Source organism: Penaeus monodon, unplaced genomic scaffold (assembly GCF_015228065.2).
Source record: "Penaeus monodon isolate SGIC_2016 unplaced genomic scaffold, NSTDA_Pmon_1 PmonScaffold_124, whole genome shotgun sequence".
Lineage (NCBI taxonomy): Eukaryota > Metazoa > Arthropoda > Malacostraca > Decapoda > Penaeidae > Penaeus > Penaeus monodon.
The window spans coordinates 22,889-34,332 of record NW_023641267.1 but is presented as its reverse complement, the minus strand read 5'-3'; positions in this window follow the sequence as shown (position 1 = coordinate 34,332).

Here is an 11,444-nt window from a genome sequence, read left to right as displayed (position 1 = left end):
ACATATATATATATATAGTATATAATTAGATATATAGTATATGTGTACGTGTGTGTGTTGTGAATGATGTGTGGATAGTGTTGTGTAGTGGAGTGTGTGTGTGTGTGTGTGTGTGTGTGTGCCTGTGTCGTGTGTGGCATAGAACTACGTGTGTATAATCATTCCTATCTATCTAGCTAGGTTCTACTCTATACACATCTACACACACACACATCACACACCACACACCAATACACACACACTCACACACACACACACCACACACACACACAGCACACACACACACACACACAACACACACACACAGACCCACCCCACACAACAAACACACCACACATATATATCATATATATATAGTATATATATATATAATATATGTATATATAACATATATGTATATATGTATATAGTATACCATACAATATTATACTATAATAGTATATTACTATATTATATATATATATACTTAATATATATATATGGATATGATATATATCTATGTACACCACACACACGCACACACTCACATGTATATATGTGTGTGTGTGCTTGTGTGATGCGTGTGTGTATGTGTGTGTGTGTGCGCGCGCGCGCCGCGTGTGTGTGTGTTGTGTGTTGTGTGGGTGTGGTAACATTTGATATAATGATATAATATATATATATAGAATATATATCTATATCTTATATATTATACTATACTATATATATTGTAATTTTTGGAGAAATCATGTCGAAACATATTGCAAAAGAACAACACGAAGGGAGAGCGATGCCCAGTCAATATATACAATGTACATATATGAAGATATAAACTATATATATAATAAGTGTGATATGATATATAGATTATATATATATATAGGATCATATATAATATGGAATATACTACTATATATAATAGTGGAAATGCCCATGATCATTCGTGTATTTCTTTACTTCTCTCGTTTTCTTTCTATGCACACAGCACACAACACACACACACGACAACACACAACACGACACACACACACACACACAGAACACACACACCACACACGCACACACACACCACACACAACACACACACACACCACACACACACACGCACGACATACCCACAAACACACCACACCACACACCCACACACCAGCACACCACACACCACGCAGCACACAACTCACACACACAACAACCACGACACCAATATAATCATCTCGAAAAATATATATAATATATTCTATATTATAGTATATGTATATACTTATATATCGTATCTATGTTTATCGTATGTGTGTTATGCTAAATGTGGAAGGAAAACAAAGAACAGGCAGAGCACGCTATTTTTCGGAAAACGCGCCATGCACCAAAGTAGCTATTTCGTACTTAGACAAGTGTAAAAGTTGGAAATAAAATCATTGCGAACCTGAAATCCCTATTATGTTCGCCTCCGGGAACATTCACACTTGTTATTATAATATGTTTCTAATGCGATCGCTTTTCCGACTGTAGTGTTTGTGCGCCAGTGATCTCCTTTAGCAATGCAAATGTGATCGCGAGGAATACAAATTCTGGTTATCTACGAATTAAGCGGTGTTGAAGTCGCCACAGAGTACCCCCCGCCGCCCCCCCCCCCCCCACCCCCCCCCACACACACACACCAAAAAGAAGAAAAGCTGCGCAAAAATCAAAAATGCTAACTTCGACCGGTTATAATCCGTAGAATAGGAATAGTCATCTGCTGTAAAAATATTGGAAAATTTTTGTCTCGTTTGTATTTCGGCCTATTTGGGCACACGGCGGAACACCTGACGCGGTGAAATTGGCTCCCTGTAAAAGGAGAATGCTCCGAGGGCGACGTATAGCTCAGGCCCCTACTTTCATCTCATCCATCATCGATTAATTAGAAAAAAATAAGCGTATTATATAATGACAAATCAGTTCAGTGCACGGACGGAACGAATTCTTCTCTATCGCCGTGTGTGAGGGTCTAATTAATTCTCTATATGTTAGAAAGGCCCTATAGAACCTTCATACATGGCTAACATGGGTAGTCATAGTTGTTATTTAAACGGCTTGACTTTATTAAGTATGGTACATCACAGTAAGGGAACACGCGAGACGTTGCGTAGGGTTAAGAGCTTGAGCGCGGTACTGTCGCGTGTCCGGCAGATAAAGGCGCGAGGGGAATAGCGGCCGGAGGTGGTATGGTGATCGGGTCAGTCGATTTCTGGGAGTGATCTGAGGGTTTCAGACGAGGGTAAGATATCAATACGTCATATAAGTTTACCGTTTCGTGCGATGTTTACGAAACAGACGTGGCAAACGGCACACACGATGTCTAGTGGTCTAATGGACTTACATAAACGTGCCCTAGGTACGGAATGCTCGATGATAACTCTATCACTATAGTCGCACGAGTCTCCTCTATCTCGTATCGCTCTCTCCTAACACCTACGTACTAACTATCATCACTCAGTGCTCGACTCCTCGTAGTCCTCCATCTGCTAATCCTCTAAGTCCACTCTCCTCTAGTCTCGCTGCTCTTCCGTCTCTAATCTCTCTCTATCTATCACCTATCTATCTATCTACTACCATCTATCTTATCTCTGGTAAGAGGGGAAGAGGGGTGAGAACAAGGGAACACTGAACCGTGAGAGAGGAAAGATTAAGAGAAACGCGAAGGAGAGAGGGGGACGCAGAGTAAAGGAAAAGAGTGACGGCGAGGAGACGAGGAGGAAGGACAAGTAGAGGGACGACGTCGGGTGAAAAGAGAGTAGTAAAAAAAGAGACGAAAGGAACATAGAGAGGAAGAAGAAAGGACGGAGAGAGTGAGAGACGGAAGACAGGGACGGAGAGAAAGGAAGAGAGACACAAACGAGAGAAAGAAGTTAAGACGAAGACAGAGAGGAGAAAACATGGCTTTTCTGCGGTGATTTTCGAAGTTAAAAAATCCGAACTGAGCATTTCGAGGTATCACCGAATATTGTAGATACTGCACAGGCAGTCTGACTCATGTCTTTATCCTTGGTTAACATTTCGTATTGTGTGAATTAAAACCTTTTGAAACGTGCGAAAATCTATAAAGTTGCCGCTAAAGTGAGCTGATTACATCCAAAGATATAATTCTGCCAACAAAATTGTCATCCATGATATGAAAAGAGATAACTTCACATAAGAGAGGCTAAATGGTAAAGGCCAATACGAAAAAGGGCAGAAAGGACGGAACACAGTAAGTGCACCTTCTTGTAAAAACGAAGATTAAACGTGATCCAAAATAGAAACACGAAAATCCCGCTGGTTCTACGTACTAACAAAAGATGTTCGTCACAATTTTACGTTCATCACCTCTTTCCCTCTCTCCTTTCGCCTTCCCTTCACCAAGCCCATCTCCACGCCCGCCCACTTCCCTTATATGGCTCCACCCCATCTCCCCTCTCCCCTCACCCTCCCTCCCTCTACCCTCTCCTCCCTCCTAACTCCTCTCCCACTACCATCTTAACCCCTCCCCATTCTGTGCCCCTGCCCCTTACTCCTTCTTCAATTCTCACACTCCTTCCTCTGCCTCCTTCACTATCTACCACCTGCTCCCCTTCCTCGTTCTGCACACCCCTTGCCCCCTCCGCCCCCCATTATTCCGACTTCTTTCCTCCTTAGCTCTCCTTTACTCCTTCCACCCTCCCTGTCAACCCCACACCCTCCCCATCACTTAGCCCCCTCCCCCCTTCTAAAAGGACGGCCTGGTAAAAAATTTCCATCATGTAAACGCGACCAGGGCGAGGATTACCAGGTCGAGCTCCGAGCATGCTGTATACTACCATGAAACTGAGCCATTGTTCTAAGAAGCTATTAACCTAATAACGAGAGGCTGGTATATCGGGAAGGGGGGCGGGCGTTGGGTATATGCAGCGGAAATATACTGGAAATATGATAATAAATGTTATGAGAGATACGAAGGCGGGTGGGGGATGGAGGGAGAAGTGTGAGAGTAAGAGAAGGCAGAGAGTGGTCTTTACTGGGAGCGTAACACGAGACTAGAAGCAGATATTAACGAAAAGACATAAAGAAAGTAGAGACAGATATAAAGGAGGGATTAACAAATATGAAATAAAGGAACATAGTGACAGAGCAAAGAAGGAGATCGGAATATGAAAGGACAGAATTAGACGAAAAAGGTTTAAATGAACGGAGTGGAAGAGAATAGAGGCCAGATGAATCTGGAAGAGGGAGCATGGAAGGATGAACGATGGAGGAGGAGCATAGAACTGTCTCTTATGCGGAGAGAACAAAAAGCAAAAGTAAGGAAGAGGAATGGAGAATGAACGAAGGAAAAACAAAAGGCTGGGGCAACAGGCAGGATTAAAAGGAATTAGAACAAGATAGGGAACTAAGATGAAGACCATCGGAAGTATCATCACGTGAAACATTAGAAAGCGTGCTAAAGGCACGTAGGAGACGGTAAGCGGAACATAACGCATCATTTGATTAAACACCTATGATATCTCAATTTGCCATTTACGAAATACTTAATAGACTAATTAGATATCTCAATCAAGCAATTCTGCAACAACACAGTAGGCAGACAACGGGTAAATCGAAGAATCGCGACACAGAAGCTATTAACGAATTAACAGATAGTAAATACAAAATAAACACGACCATAAGCGGTGGAACCGTTGAGACGGAGGATAGGAAGCACAGGAAGGATAAAGAGCAAGGAGGAGAAAGAGGGAAACCGGCGGACAGCCTTCGCCTGGGCGCAAAGGGTAACACGAAGGAAAGAACACCTTGCCCAGCAAAAGCATATCCACACACGGCCATCGTTACGGGTGAGAAAGTCTACGTGCTTGATAAAACCCATATTTGGACCAAGAACTTAAATAGCGTCGGGTGAACTTCAGGACCAAAACTTTCTTGTATTTCAGTAAACATCGCCTTAGGTTATCTCAGGGCCTAAAGGCCTTAGATACAGATATACAGATAACCTTCCATAGCATTAACTGATTGTGCGCGCTTTATAGAACATAGATCCACGTACACTCCAAAATAACTGATCTGCCTCGGCAAGCAAGAGTTTGACAAATACACACACACACACACATACACAAAAAAAAAAAATATATACGATACACATTGCACCACACGAGAACACACACACCGACACACACACACAGTGGCAGTATGCAATACCTATATACTTTGCATTTACCAAACGTGACATACGTATGCGATTATACATGTAAAAACAAAATAGTCAGGCTGCAACTAATTTACAAGGAACCTTCTATTATAGACACTGAACGGAACAATACGAATCAACGAAAAGTAGTCGTGACATAAATACAAAGTGGTAGCCTGCTACAAAATGTATGCCAGTGAGATCCGACAGACAGCGGGAATATTACAGAATACTGAGAGTAAAGGTCACTAATTCAAGAATCTCTACGAAACCCCATAAACACATGTTAATCCCTTATTGTGTATTACTGGAAATCTGTTGAACAAATTTTCTTTTTGGACTGTATACTTACCGGATCCACAGTGTATACTTAGCACTCAGATAGGCCTGTCATATGCCAAGTTCATTGACATGAAAAATCGTAGTATAAAGATGTATAAAATGTTTCGTATTAGTTGACATGCGATGTTCATATTATTGTGGTAAGAATATGGATAGTAAATTATTAGAGTCTCTAGAAGTTCTTGGTAAGAATTTTTAAACTGTGTCCGCAGTAGTTGTATCACTTGGGTGGGATGAAATATCTTTTGAAAATCATACATGTCACGCACGCTATTGATGTACCATTGAAGGCAGTCACTCTAGTCTGTCTGCCAGGGATGCCCCTTACAGAGCGCGATACTTCCCCAGCAGAACGTGTATAGAGACAATCGCACTTGATCGCCCAAACCACGGGCACACGCTGTGTGTGTAATTTGTCCCATCAGCTAGAGAGGAAGTACACTAAGAGATAAAAAACGCAGTATATATTAGGAAAACTTATTACCTGATGTATCTAAACGGTGCATTATTTGTATCATATAGAGTGTAATGTGACTGTATAAAACATAAAGTATATTAAATTGCAAAATAGGTTTTGATGACCATTTTTTAAGAAGATATAGGAGCGACAACAATTTAATTAGTCAAGGAACCAAAAGATACGCCCACTCCGGGAATTATGTACATTGAGCAACGGGACACACCAGCTTTTTCTGTTGAGGATTCCAGAAAAGCCACGCGAGGTGACTCATGTTGAGCAACAGAGGGGGAGTGATCTACCATACACGCACATCCCTCCGTAGGGCTACTTCGTTACAAAAGGAAAAGACAAAAAGCCTACATTTAAACCTCCTCGGATTGAACTCGCATAAGTCGTCGTGAATTCTAATGAAATCAAATGGAAATAAAAATTAAGAAGACCAAAACAAAAAAGAAAAGCACAAAGAACAGAAAAAAAAATTATGAACTATACATACATCATCTGTGCAGTGACACGATACTCCATATATACTTGTAAACAATATATGACTTATCTTCGATGCAGTACGGATATTATTAGACATGATTGTAAAACAATCAACCTTTGGAAAATAAATAATAAGCTTTCTAGATTTTTTTTCTTTGTTATAATCTTTACCTTGACTAGCTGGGCGAAGACAACACACACGGTGTGTCCACTCTATGATGGAAATTTTCATTCTCAGTTCAGCTTCTCAGATGAGGGAGATATCCCAGCTCTGTAAAGGGCTCCGCTGGGCCAAATTAACGTTTGTGACCACCCCTGTTTACTGAAGCACACGGAACCACTTCAAACATTATTTGACACCCTAATGGACCAAAGTCGAGGAAAGAAAGGAGAATAATGTACTGGACACCAACTCGACAAATATCGATAGGAACAAAGTTAAAAAACTAACAGCTGGATGAAGTTCAGCAAGAACACTTTTCTTTGCACAGCCGGTACTTCGGATACACTAGTTTGCTTAGCCACGCACAGGCATAGTTACAGTGGTAACGTGTCGGACATCTCATTCGAGGGTGCCGTCGGCGGTTTCGCGCCCCGCCCAGGCCAGCGAGAAGTTGCAAATTGTCGCTAGGAAGAGGTATACTGCTGTGGCTGGCACACGGCGGGGCCAAGGAGTAATTTCAGCCGAGTTCAGCACTAGATTAGACACACTCGAGCGACGACGGCATTACGTCGACATAAGCCGGGCTCCCCTCAGGAGCATAGAACCCGGCGAGCGGCTCAGCTTCGCATATCGGACTTCAATCATTACTTATTTGCTTCCTCTGGTACTTTAATTTTCACTAGTCCACTAACTACATCTCGTACATTTCTGATTACACAAATAGCAGGAGATTGGTATTGGAGGAAGAGTATTGTCGAGTTTCTGGTTTTATTCATGAGAATATGGAGTATCAGTAAGGTTTGATATAATATGAAGAATTAACAAAGGGTGACTGGCTTTTCAAAATATTTGTGCTTCTTCTTATTTTTATTATTTCAATCCGATATGCAATACATATTCATTAGAATCCACACGCTACTCTTCGGTTAAGTAGAAATCACAGGTTGATTGTAGACACTATTAATCAAAGGTGAACCAACACCCGCTCATACGCCTAGCGACACCAAACGCTATATCAGCACGCTATTCTAAGGAACCTGTGGACAAGAGGACGACTAGTTGAGACCGCTCCTCACTCCCGTGCTCATTGATCACACAGACACGTGCTGGGGGGGGTGGGTGTAGGAGGAACGGACACTGAGGCCACAGTATAAAGGACACTACTTCCTGACACTCAGCCCGTTTACGTCAACATTTTGCATAGGTTCTTTTCCATCTTCCCCTTGTCCTTTCTTCTCTTCTTCGGTTCCCCTTACTTCTGTACCATTTTATTTAATCATGGTCATCTTACCCTTTTCGCCACTATACTTTATCATATGCACTATGCTTGTGGGGACAATCACACACAAGCGCCCCACCCTATCGTGTTACACGTTTGAGGCAGACGTTCTAATATCCCTGGGATCGTTCGATGGCGGCAGAATTATTTAAAATAATAAAACAGTGGTTGTTTGTGTGATCGTTGTTTTACACAGACACGTCGCATAGAAGATAATCGAGAGATAAGCTTGTCTTGACTTTGTTGAATGTAGTTTTCACAAGCACCATCTCAAAGTAAGAAGTAATGAGGATCACTACAATATTCCGACTGGGTGAGATTCTGATTGTATGTGAAACATAGAGCTCACTCGCAATGGATACGATAAGGTAAACACTGTCAAGCAAACACATCTACTTTCCATGTGTGAAGAACAGAGAATAGTAAGCAAGGGGGCTAAAGTGCAAAGAAAAAATGTATTGAGCTGAAAGGGGAAATTTGGTAGTTTCTCACGCCTTGCAAAGCAAAGAGTAAGTGTAACATAAAACGATGTACATTCGGGACTGTAATCCTGTATCTTTTTTCCAGGCAAGTTTACTTTGAGTGATTTTTGCGCTCCAATAAAAATGAGATGCCGACTTATTAATGGATTACTTGTTGAACCTTACATTAGAAGTGAAGACAAAATAACTTTTCACAAAACTATATTGACCAGTAAACAAGCGTCGATGCATCCGTGTTTCTTTGTTTAAAGGGAACTCGGGCTTGTCATCAAACAAGTGTATCTATAGCAGTGTTAGGGGATGTTTGGAAGTCCTTCAAAAAAGGCACCTTACAGCGTTGTAGATTTCAAACAGGGACGGTGCATAACGAAGCTGTTGGGCAATATCGAACACACCCGTAACATGCGCACGTAAATTCTTGCCACAGTGTATGTATGTTTAAAGATTTGGAGGTTATGAAACAATGACAACACACAACACAAACTGTGTCGTGTGCATGTATATATATATATTATATGTATATATATATAGTATATACATTATATATGTATATATATAAATATATATGATAATACATATGTGTATACACACACACACACACACACACACACACACACACATAGAGACTGACATATATATATATATTATATATATATACTATATATATACTATATATTACTATATGAGATATTATATATATACATATTAATATGCATATCTATGTGTTGTGGGGTGTGTGTGTGTGGTGTAGTGTGTGTGATGTGGTTGTTGTGTGTGTGTGTGGTGTTGATGTGCGTGTGTGTATGCGTGTGTTGTATCAAAACAGTCATGACAAAAAATCATATCAATGAGCAGCAACTGCAATGATGATGCTTTACCTTTTTGAAGAGAAAATGGAATCTGATGTTCCACTGTTAAAGGATACCTCTAAATTACTTGCTGTTGTTGATGATGATAGAGAAATGGAAGAGGCAGTAATTGAAATAAGAAAACTCTGAACAAAATATTTTATCTGATTATTTGCCAATTTGACTCCGTATGAGGAAGAGGAGAGTGAAATTTTGAGTAAAGAAAAACTCATTACTTTTAAAAAATGGTTCGCCCTATGGGGTAGGGATATGTCGCAAAAACTATTGAAACAGCATGACTGTGAGATGTGCAAGGAGCAGTAAACCACAGAAATTGGTCATGTAGTGAAAAATTAAACATCTTTTGTTGATAATATTGAAGAAAAAAAAGTTTTTAATGCTTAAAGGTTTTAAATAAAAAATATAATTTTCTACAACAATATCATTGGATACCATTACAGTCGTGTGAAGGAATAACTGAAAAATACTATGTTTATTATAATGCATTTGCCTTACTATCCTAAATATGTGACCAGAACTATAGGAGGGAACGTAAGCATGGTGAAATATCCTTTAATCACCCTAAGAAAATCAGGAAAAATTTTAAATATTACACATACCTAAGAGAATGAATTAAAAAAAGTTTCCCTTTCATAATAAATTTTCATCGGCAATCTCATTTTAGGTTCTGTACCGAAGGCCTATACAGTTTCAGTGAAGGAATGACAAAAGGAAAGTTGGTAGGTAATGTTTGTCATGAAGTAGTTTAGTTTTGGGATTTTTTCCTTTCCTTTTTCACATAAAGGATATCATGTTTGTTTACTGAGTTATGTAGTTTGTGTTTGATTTAGTTTTTTGTTTTTTTGTTTTCTTAACATTTCTTAATTGTCATTGATTTGTTAGTTTTTTATTATTCATACCTGATATTTTATTGCACGTGCATATTTTCTTTGCTTCTGCAATAATCACCGATAATTGTATGTATTCCCTGTTATATTATTGTAGATATTTGTTTTGGATCAATTATTTTAAATTTATTTTCCGTTCATTTTTTGGGTCTGGTGCGCACGTTTTCCCCCATATACAGTATGTTCTTTTTGTTCCTTCCTATATAATGTCCTTGTTTATTTTTTACTTTATTATTACATTATTTTTTGGTAGAGCAAGTATATTACCATGTTCTGTGCTGCATGATACTTCTGTAATAAAAAAAGCAGATACTGACTTTTATTTTCTGTACTTCAAACCATACATCCAGTTTGGGGAAGAAATATGAACAAAATGCTTTAATCTCAATAATTGTGTGTATGTGTTGGGTGTATGTATAATATAGCACTCTGTTTTTCACATACACATGCCACACATTTGCAAATATTGGGTAATTCTTACTTAGATACGATAGTGGTGCCCGATTTCTTCCTTTGACCTTATGGTCAAAGGTCATGGGAGTTAACCCTATGCAAAACAAACCACTCCCTTGGGCATCTATAAGTCAAAAGGCTTCGGGAATTAACCAAGAGGAAAAATCCGGAGCCGTAGTTGCTGAGGGGAGTTCGTTGTCGCTTGCGACCTCGTTCTGGCAACTCTTGCGACACCAAACCGTATCGGTCTAGCCGTTCCTTTGGATCATCAGCTACGTAGAGAGAGGAGGCCTTATGCATGGGCAACAGCTTGCTCCTCACTTTCCCAGGCATTTACTCTATCTATACGGGAGTGGGAAGAGACAATAATGCCATAGTCGTCATCGACTGATGGTGGTCTTCAATATATAATAATATATATGGGATATAATATAATATATATATATATATATATATTATAATATATAATATTAAAATATATATATATATATATATATATTTTATATAATATATATATAAACACACACATATGTGTGCGTACGGGAGTGGGTAGAGACAATAATGCCCATAGTTTTACTTCGACTGATTGTGGCCTTCATATATTAAAATAATATATATAAAATATATATAATATATTATAATATATAATATAATATAATATATATATGTATATAATATATATATATAATATATATAATATATATATATATATATATATATATATATATATATTATATACATATATGTATGTGTGTGTGTGTGTGTGTGTGTGGGGTGTGGGGTGTGTGTGAGTATATATATATTTTAATATATATATATATATATATATTATTATAATATATATATATATAATTTTTGTATAATAGAA